Raw genomic sequence first — 10,798 nt, 5'->3', positions numbered from 1 at the left:
CCCACGGACAACAGGTGTCTCCCCGGGTGCCTGACTTAAACAAACCACCTCACCATCAGAATCCTCCTTGTCAATTTCCTCTTCAGCACCAGCAACACCCATATCCTCATCCTGGTGTACTTCAACAATGACATCTTCAATTTGACTATCAGGAACTGGACTGCGGGTGCTCCTTCCAGCACATGCAGGGGGCGTGCAAATGGTGGAAGGCGACACCTCTTCCCGTTCAGTGTTGGGAAGGTCAGGCATCGCATCCGACACAATTGGACTCTCCTTGGGGATTTGTGATTTAGAAGAACGCACAGTTCTTTGCTGTGCTTTTGCCAGCTTAAGTCTTTTGATTTTTCTAGCGAGAGGATGAGTGCTTCCATCCTCATGTGAATCTGAACCACTAGCCATGAACATAGGCCAGGGCCTCAGCCGTTCCTTGCCACTCCGTGTCTTAAATGGCATATTGGCAAGTTTACGCTTCTCATCAGACGCTTTTAATTTAGATTTTTGGGTCATTTTACTGAACTTTTGTTTTTTGGATTTTACATGCTCTCTACTATGACATTGGGCATCAGCCCTGGCAGACGACGTTGATGGCATTTCATCGTCTCGGCCATGACTAGTGGCAGCAGGTTCAGCACGAGGTGGAAGTGGATCTTGATCTTTCCCTATTTTACCCTCCACATTTTTGTTCTCCATTTTTGAATGTGTGGAATTATATACCAGTAATATATCAATAGCAATGGCTTACTGTACCGTACTGCTATGTATATACTGGTGGTCAGCAAAATTCTGCACTGTCCTCCTACTATATATACTACGCACAACTAAAATGCAGCCCAGGTATGGATGGATAGTATACTTGACGACACAGAGGTAGGTAGATCCGACCCCCCCCCCCCCCCCGAACTATACCCATTTTACACAGTTCCGAGGCAGACTCGGATCCTCCCGCCTTGCTCGGTTAACCCGAGCGCGCCCGAACGTCATCATCCCGCTGTCGGATTCTCGCAAGATTCGTCTTCTATATAAGGAGCTGCGTGTCGCCGCCATTTTCACTCGTGCATTGGAGATGATAGGGAGAGGACGTGCAGCGTTCTCTCAGTTTCTGTGTTCAGTGTGCTGCAAATATCTGTGCTCAGTGTGCTGCAAATATCTGTGCTCAGTGTGCTTGCAAATATCTGTGCTCAGTGTGCTGAAAATATCTACGTTCTCTGCCTGAAAAACGCTCCATATCTGTGCTGCACTGTAGTATATAGTAGGAGGACAGTGCAGAATTTTCCTGACCACCAGTATTATATAGCAGTACGGTACAGTAGTCCACTGCTCTACCTACCTCTGTGTCGTCAAGTATACTATCCATCCATACCTGTGGTGCATTTTAGTTGTGCGCAGTATATATAGTAGGAGGACAGTGCAGAATTTTGCTGACCACCAGTATATAATATATAGCAGTACGGTACAGTAGGCCACTGCTCTACCTACCTCTGTGTCGTCAAGTATTCTATCCATCTATACCTGTGGTGCATTTTAGTTGTGCGCAGTATATGTAGTAGGAGGACAGTGCAGAATTTTCCTGACCACCAGTATTATATAGCAGTACGGTACAGTAGTCCACTGCTCTACCTACCTCTGTGTCGTCAAGTATACTATCCATCCATACCTGTGGTGCATTTTAGTTGTGCGCAGTATATATAGTAGGAGGACAGTGCAGAATTTTGCTGACCACCAGTATATAATATATAGCAGTACGGTACAGTAGGCCACTGCTCTACCTACCTCTGTGTCGTCAAGTATTCTATCCATCTATACCTGTGGTGCATTTTAGTTGTGCGCAGTATATATAGTAGGAGGACAGTGCAGAATTTTGCTGACCACCAGTATATAATATATAGCAGTACGGTACAGTAGTCCACTGCTCTACCTACCTCTGTGTCGTCAAGTATACTATCCATCCATACTTGTGGTGCATTTTAGTTGTGCGCAGTATATATAGTAGGAGGACAGTGCAGAATTTTGCTGACCACCAGTATATAATATATAGCAGTACGGTACAGTAGTCCACTGCTCTACCTACCTCTGTGTCGTCAAGTATACTATCCATCCATACCTGTGGTGCATTTTAGTTGTGCGCAGTATATATAGTAGGAGGACAGTGCAGAATTTTGCTGACCACCAGTATATAACATATAGCAGTACGGTACAGTAGGCCACTGCTCTACCTACCTCTGTGTCGTCAAGTATACTATTCATCCATACCTGTGGTGCATTTTAGTTGTGCGCAGTATATATAGTAGGAGGACAGTGCAGAATTTTGCTGACCACCAGTATATAATATATAGCAGTACGGTACAGTAGGCCATTGCTATTGATATATTACTGGCATATAATTCCACACATTAAAAAATGGAGAACAAAAATGTGGAGGGTAAAATAGGGAAAGATCAAGATCCACTTCCACCTCGTGCTGAACCTGCTGCCACTAGTCATGGCCGAGACGATGAAATGCCATCAACGTCGTCTGCCAGGGCTGATGCCCAATGTCATAGTAGAGAGCATGTAAAATCCAAAAAACAAAAGTTCAGTAAAATGACCCAAAAATCTAAATTAAAAGCGTCTGATGAGAAGCGTAAACTTGCCAATATGCCATTTAAGACACGGAGTGGCAAGGAACGGCTGAGGCCCTGGCCTATGTTCATGGCTACTGGTTCAGAATCACATGAGAATGGAAGCACTCATCCTCTCGCTAGAAAAATGAAAAGACTTAAGCTGGCAAAAGCACAGCAAAGAACTGTGCGTTCTTCTAAATCACAAATCCCCAAGGAGAGTCCAATTGTGTCAGTTGCGTTGCCTGACCTTCCCAACACTGGACCGGAAGAGGTGGCGCCTTCCACCATTTGCACGCCCCCTGCAAGTGCTGGAAGGAGCACCCGCAGTCCAGTTCCTGATAGTCAAATTGAAGATGTCACTGTTGAAGTACACCAGGATGAGGATATGGGTGTTGCTGGCGCTGAGGAGGAAATTGACAAGGAGGATTCTGATGTTGAGGTGGTTTGTTTAAGTCAGGCACCCGGGGAGACACCTGTTGTCCGTGGGACGAATATGGCCATTGACATGCCTGGTCAAATTACAAAAAAAATCACCTCGTCGGTGTGGAATTATTTTAACAGAAATGCGGACAACATTTGTAAAACCGTGTGTTGCCTTTGTCAAGCTGTAATAAGTAGGGGTAAGGACGTTAACCACCTAGGAACATCCTCCCTTATACGTCACCTAGAGCGCATTCATCTGAAGTCAGTGACAAGTTTAAAAACTTTGGGTGACGGCGGAAGCAGTCCACTGACAACTAAATCCCTTCCTTTTGTAACCAAGCTCCTGCAAACCACACCACCAACTCCCTCAGTGTCAATTTCCTCCTTAGACAGGAAAGCCAATAGTCCTGCAGGCCATGTCACTGTCAAGTCTGATGAGTCCTCTCCTGCCTGGGATTCCTCTGATGCATCCTTGAGTGTAACGCCTACTGCTGCTGGCGCTGCTGTTGTTGCTGCTGGGAGTCGATCCTCATCCCAGAGGGGAAGTCGGAAGACCACTTGTACTACTTCCAGTAAGCAATTGACTGTCCAACAGTCCTTTGCGAGGAAGATGAAATATCACAGCAGTCATCCTGCTGCAAAGCAGATAACTCAGGCCTTGGCAGCCTGGGTGGTGTTAAACGTGTGTCCAGTATCCACCGTTAATTCACAGGGAATTAGAGAATTTATTGAGTTAGTGTGTTCCCGGTACCAAATACCATCTAGGTTCCACTTCTCTAGGCAGGCGATACCGAGAATGTACACAGACCTCAGAAAAAGAGTCACCAGTGTCCTAAAAAAAGCAGTTGTACCCAATGTCCACTTAACCACGGACATGTGGACAAGTGGAGCAGGGCAGGCTCAGGACTATATGACTGTGACAGCCCACTGGGTAGATGTATTGCCTCCCGCAGCAAGAAGAGCAGCGGCGTCACCAGTAGCAGCATCTCGCAAACGCCAACTCGTTCCTAGGCAGGCTACGCTTTGTATCACCGCTTTCCATAAGAGGCACACAGCTGACAACCTCTTACGGAACATCATCGCAGAATGGCTTACCCCAATTGGACTCTCCTGGGGATTTGTGACATCGGACAACGCCACCAATATTGTGCGTGCATTACATGTGGGCAAGTTCCAGCACGTCCCATGTTTTGCACATACATTGAATTTGGTGGTGCAGAATTATTTAAAAAACGACAGGGGGACTTCCGGTTCCGGTGCCTGCATGAGGAGACGCTGATTTCTATAGCTCTCCTGCACCTCTGAACATCGGGCCGCACAGAGCCTCCATTCCGCCGTGGAACGCGGCGGTTTTTGCAGTTGGCCGAAGGGGAGAGTGTGGGGCACCACATGGACAAGTTTTTATCCGCATCTATGCCCCCCAAAGTGCAGAAATCTAAGTCTGAACGCCGGCAGCCGGAATCCAAGATGGCCGCCGCGTCTGAAACTCAGGTGGGAGCACATGCTGCTGGCACTGATAAACACTCACAGCACGCCCTGCACCCCTCACAACTTACCCCAGCCACCCCTGTACCTGCTTCTGATAACCCTGTCATGTACTCAGACCAAGGTTGCCTACCCTCCCGCATTCAGCGGGAGGCTCCCGTTTTTTGATTGACCCTCCCGCTGCCCCGCAAACCCTGCCGTGCCCCCCGATTTTTCCGGGTCCTAATGAAAATCTGGACTGCGCATGCGCAAGTAAAAAAAAAAAATATATATATATATATATATATATATATATATATATATATATATGCAAGGGGGCGAGGCCTGCACATGAGACGTCACTGCAATCAATGTGTGGTACTGCGTAGCGGTGCCGTGGCTGACAGACAGTCCTGCAGACGAGGCAGTGTGGACGGAGGCTCTTCACTGCAGCCGGCTTCAGTGCGGACGGAACAGAAGCTTCGGGCTGAGACTTGCCTTCCGTCACAACTTTGGCAGGTGCATTTTGGTCCTTTTGGTCACCAGGAGCTGCATGCACTGTGTGATGTGAGAGGGGTGGTGGGTGTGAGGTGAGTGGTTAGCAATGCAGGAAGGCGCTGTATTGGAGAACTGCAGTGTCGAGACCCTTCAGTGCCCATCCCGCTGGCCGGGTCTCCCCACCTTAGTTACCCCACATCAAAGACAGAAATCTTTTTTTTTACCTAGCTGGTACAGCTGAGGCCCCGCACAGGCCCCGCCCCCTCCTGTGATCCCCCTTCTCCCATCAGAGACGGAGAAACATTTTCCTCTGGTACAGTAGCAGCAGGTATTTAGAAGAAGAAGCCCCACCCCTATCACAGGCCCCGCCCCCTCATGCGGCCGGCGATGTACTCCCCTCCAGCTCCAGGCCTCCACCCGCAACTATGAGGATCCAGCACAGAGAGCTCCTACAGGTACAGTAAGAAGAGCTCTCTATGCTCACTACTATTTTCAAAGTTCTCCACCAATATATTAGCATGACAACCCTACAAAGCATTATCATATTGTTACTATGGGCCCAGTATTTTTCTTTTACAATTACACTATGGGGGGTATCTAACTAGGTGAGATCCATGTTCGGTGAATCGAAATGGCCGGATATTGTGATTTTTGACCTGTGGTCATTATCGCTGTATCCACGCTCACGCGAAAATACATGGGGTCAGGGATAAGTCCCTGATCCTGGGTGTTATTGCAGCTCCGGCGGCCGCTTATCACGGATTATGCTCCAGGTGCCTGTGGCATCCGAAGCATAATCAGCAATAAGTGCAAGCATCAGTGGGAGGAGCGCCCCGCATCATGGCTAATAGGATAGGTCCCAGCAATACAGTTAAGGGCCCTACAGACTGGGCTACCCGCAGCCAAGCTGCCCGACCGCTGATATGGCAGACGGGCATCCCGGCGGCGGGGGGAAGTTTCTTCACTCCTCCCATCACCTGACTTCTTAGCAATACATGCTAATATGGACAATGTCGTCCATATTGGCCTGCATGCAAAAACGACGGGGCACCAACGATTAACAAGCGCGGGGCCGCACATCGTTCATCGTTGATGCCTACACACTGGACGATATGAACAAGTTCTCATTCATTAATGAACGAGAACGTTCATATCGTGCAGTGAGATCTGCCAGTGTGTAGGGCCCTTTACCTGTGGTAATTGACTGCGGGTAATTGGATGCACTCCCTATGTGTTAGGTCTGAAATTTACCCAGCTCCCTGACTGTGTCCTTGAAGTCTGACATCCCTGACACAGGATGGGACACTAATACCCCTTTTCCACTAGCTCAAAAAACACGGGTAAATGCATTTACCCGTGTTTTTTGCTAGTGGAAATGGCTCCCTCTGCAAAAACCCGGATCAAGTGAGGGTAGGACACGGGAATGATGCGGGTAAGGTTGTAGTGTAAACGGAAGCACACGGCTCCCGTTTACACTGTATGGAAGGGCGGCGCTGGGAGATCATGTGATCTCCCAGCGCCGCCCCTGCTGCGTCACCAGAGCATCACCAGCCCGGCAATATGCCATGTTGGGTGAGTGCAGTGGGAAAGGGGGCTCTGATGCGGGTTGCAGCCGAGTAGCTCCCGTGTCATGCTCCCGGCTGCGACCCGCATCAGTAGTGGAAAAGGGGTATTAGTAACTCACACAGCACATACCGGAAAGTGTTCATTTGATTTTCAGACCCTGTAGACAGGGACAGCACTCTCCCCACTCTGCTTCTATCTCAGGCTTGCCTACCCTCCAGCATTAAGCAGGAGGCTCCCATTTTTAATATAGCCTCCTGCTGCCCCGCAAATCTTGTCCTCTCGGTTTTTCACTGTCCCCCATGAGAATCTGGACTGGGCATGCGCGAGTCCTGAAATGCTGGAGGTGAGACCTGTACAGAAGACATCATGACACATGACATTATGTCACTTATACCCCTTTCACATCAGCAGCTTTGAACACGGGTTATTGGCACATGAGCGCGCATAACCCGTGTTCCTGTGCGGTGTGAAAGGTACCAGGAGCAATATGCCGGGTTGCGGTCTGCGGTGTGAAAGGGGTATTGAGGCGGGTCGCACATTGGGAGCTCCCGTGTCAGGCTCCCGGGTGCAACCCATCTCAGACGGTATGAAAGTGGTATTAAAGGCTAGCCACTGCAGGGTTGTGGGTAGCGGTGGCCGCCTACCAGTGCACATTCAGAGGCACAACTCACAATCATTGCCAGCTCTAACTCCACTTTCAGCCTCACTTCGGCAGCTTTATTATTCAGAGTCGCTCTGCCAGTCTCAGATGCCACTGAGCTGCCTGCACTGTCCCGGAGCTTGAACACTACCAGCTTCGGACGCTACTACTGTCCAAGTGCAGCATCACATCACTCTCAGCTGCTCTCTTGCCATCCATTATACTGTAAGTGCTGGGAAATTCGCAGCAGCAGCAAGATTAAATCTAAATCCTACCAGGCTAAAGGACCGTTGACATCACAAGCATGTGACATGCGACAACAGGTGGAGGAGCAAGGTCTGAACATGGGAGGCCAGATGTGGTGGCTCGCTCCACTTCGCTACCTGGTCACTAAAGGCAATGGTGACGTGGTTAGTGACAGTGCTATCCCACCGACCTTGCTCCTCTCCCCCTGCCAGCGCAAATCACATGGCTGAGAAGTCAGAGGTATAGTACTTTAGCCCACTAGGATTTAGCAAAAACCGTAGCAGCAGCTTGTATTACACTAGCTTCCTGGGTCTGCAGGCCTGCATGCACCACATTCAATCACTCTTTGCAGGACTCCACAGGTGCCATATAACCAGCCCTGGCAGAGTATATAATCTGGTCATTAACAGCGTCAGTGCTTGGGTCTGCAGGTGAGCAGTTTATTTGGGTCCCATGGCTAAACAGGGAGACTTATCACAATGACCAGAGGGGATGTAGTCCACATCCCAACAGTCACAATACCAACAGTGGCATCTCGACACATTCCGCCAGTAAGCATTAGGTTTAGGGTGAGACTGTGGGGAAGGGAGGTGGGGGTGGAATAATGTTAGGCTGCGGGTGGAGAAGGTAAGGGTTAGGCTGCGTGAAGGCAAGGTTAGAGTTAGGCTGTTGGGGGTTAAGCTGCGGGACAGGTGGATGGGAGGGTATGGCTGTGGGAGGGGGAGGTTAGGGTTAGGCTGCAGGAGGGGTGTGTTAGGGGGAGGGTAAGGGTTACAGTAACAAAATGTGTCAGTATTATGGCTGTCGTTTGGTTGGACTTTCAAAGACACTTTTTTTTACTTAAGTAAACCTGATTAGACCTTTTATATTTGTATAACTCACAGTGGTCACAAATGCGTTAATTGGTTGCAACCATGTAGCATACAACTATTTTGACGGATGGGAATATGTTACATGTTGCATTGTAACTTTTTCTTTTTTTTATAGATTAATCTTGTTCCGGTACCAGCGTTTTACATCTGTTTAATAAATTTATGTTGTTTTTATGTGTAAATGAATTGCTATATCTACTTAAATAATAGAGCTGAATTGAATTTTACTTGGTTTTTATTAGCGATGAGCGGATTCGGTTTTACTCGGTTTTACTCGGTTCTCAAAACCGAATCTTATTGGCTATCCAAAACACGTGACATCAGTGAGTCAATAAGATTCAGTTTTGAGAACCGAGTAAAACCGAGTAAAACCGAATCCGCTCATCACTAGTTTTTATGCGAATGTCAGCGCTGATTAAATTCTTTGTTTTGTTGTTACCATTTATTAGGGCTGGCACACTTTTAAGCAGCCGCTATATAAATATATATTGCTGTGTGCCTGGAATTAATTTATTTCTTCTAGTCTGTATCCTAAGCGGAGGCTAGTGTGCTAGTCGCAGTGTCAGAGTCAGCTGCAGTGTTGGCCTCTTTGCATTAACTGCACTCTGAAAGTGAACTCACTGACAGTGATCCATGGCTATCAGTGAGTGTCCTCTCTCTGAGGGCAGGCAATGCCTGTGACACTCAGCACCCAGTTTTAAGCTGTTAGCATTTGGATCTTGGGTTAGTCCAGTGGTTCCCACCCTTTTTTGAATTACGGCGCACTAGAGTATTAGAATATTTTTCACGGCACCCCTAGGCCAAAAGTTTCTTACTGAGAAATTTAGAAAGTAAATATGGTTTATATGTCATCCGTAGGTTAACTTGTGTGGTGAGCGACAAGATTTGCTTCTGTTGTCCACATACTTTATGATTGACAGCCACCAGGACTGGTTTTGCCTATTACATTGACCATAAATAATTTGAAATGGTCCTGGACCACCAACCCAGGGCACCCCTGTAAGTACCCCGATGCACCCCAGCAGAACCACTGGGTTAGTGTAAAGGACCCAATCTCACAGTGGCCTAACTTAAAATCATTAAATGTTATTTGTACAGTCGTATATGCAAGTTCTCATTTGTTTTGGAGCAAAGGGTGATTTTTAAATAAAATTAAGTGACCTCACCTTACCCACAAACCTACCATATTGCTAGTAGCCCTGCACTGGCAACCACACATATATTAAACCCAGTAGCTCTGCTGCAGAACACACCCCTGAGTGGTAATAGATACAACCATAGGTGGAGCTAGATACACCCTTTGGGTGGTACATGACACGCCCCCAGGGCCGGATTAACAATGGGGCGGATGGAGCTGCAGCTCCAGGCCCCCCACTGAAAATAGGCCCAGCAGACCGCCGCAGTGAAGGGGCCCATAAACGCCGGCATTACAATGAGTCACATTGACTCATTGTATGCCGTCACCACCAGCACTGCACCGGCCGCCACACAGTGCCCCAGTCTGTATTGTACATTCCAGTCCTTGCTCGCCGTCGGAGCATGAGGAGGAGCCGCTCTCCCTTTTCTTCTCGTGCGCCTCCTCCCCATAGCCTATTAGCGTAGTGATGCTGCTGCAGTGACGTAAGGAGGGAAGGAGACGCTGGCAGCTGCTGCTGGGGGCGGAGTGCTGACAGGCGTCCGTGGGTATGCGTGCATGCGCCGCCTGGGCAGCGCTGCTGCTTTCGTTTCCCCGGCCTTCTATCCAGCTGTTCATGTGTAATTACGGCCACTGCAGGGTGGGATGAAGAGAGGGATGGAGCGGCGGTTGGTGCCTGAATGCTGCGCTGCTCTGGAGGGGCGGAGAACTGAAGCTGGCTGCTGCTCATGCCGACTGCAGTGTATACCAGGGCACTACCGTTTGGGCGGGGGGGTGGGGGGGGGGGCTGTGTTGTGCTGTGTTCTGTGTAACACAGGTGAGGAGAGGGCAGAGAATAAATGCCATATTGTTTCTGATATGGGGAGGGGGGGAGGGATGCCGCATGCCACTTTTGGGGGGGAGGGGAGGGGGTAGTAGCCGATAATATTGTGCCCTCCCATAAAATTATGGCGGTCATAGGGACCTCACCAGGGCCGCACCGAAGGCCTCCTCTCCACACTGCAACCGTGCATGGGCCCTCATTCCGAGTTGATCGCTCGGTAATTTTCTTCGCATCGCAGTGAAATTCCGCTTAGTACGCATGCGCAATATTCGCACTGCGACTGCGCCAAGTAATTTTACAATGAAGATAGTATTTTTACTCACGGCTTTTTCTTCGCTCTGGCGAACGTAGTGTGATTGACAGGAAATGGGTGTTACTGGGCGGAAACACAGCGTTTTCGGGGCGTGTGGATAAAAACGCTACCGTTTCCGGAAAAAACGCAGGAGTGGCCGGAGAAACGGGGGAGTGTCTGGGCGAACGCTGGGTGTGTTTATGACGTCAAACCAGGAACGACAAGCACTGAACTGAACG

Source organism: Pseudophryne corroboree, chromosome 8, assembly GCF_028390025.1.
Source record: "Pseudophryne corroboree isolate aPseCor3 chromosome 8, aPseCor3.hap2, whole genome shotgun sequence".
NCBI lineage: Eukaryota > Metazoa > Chordata > Amphibia > Anura > Myobatrachidae > Pseudophryne > Pseudophryne corroboree.
The sequence above is the reverse complement of the archived record's forward strand: the minus strand, read 5'-3'. Positions refer to the sequence as shown.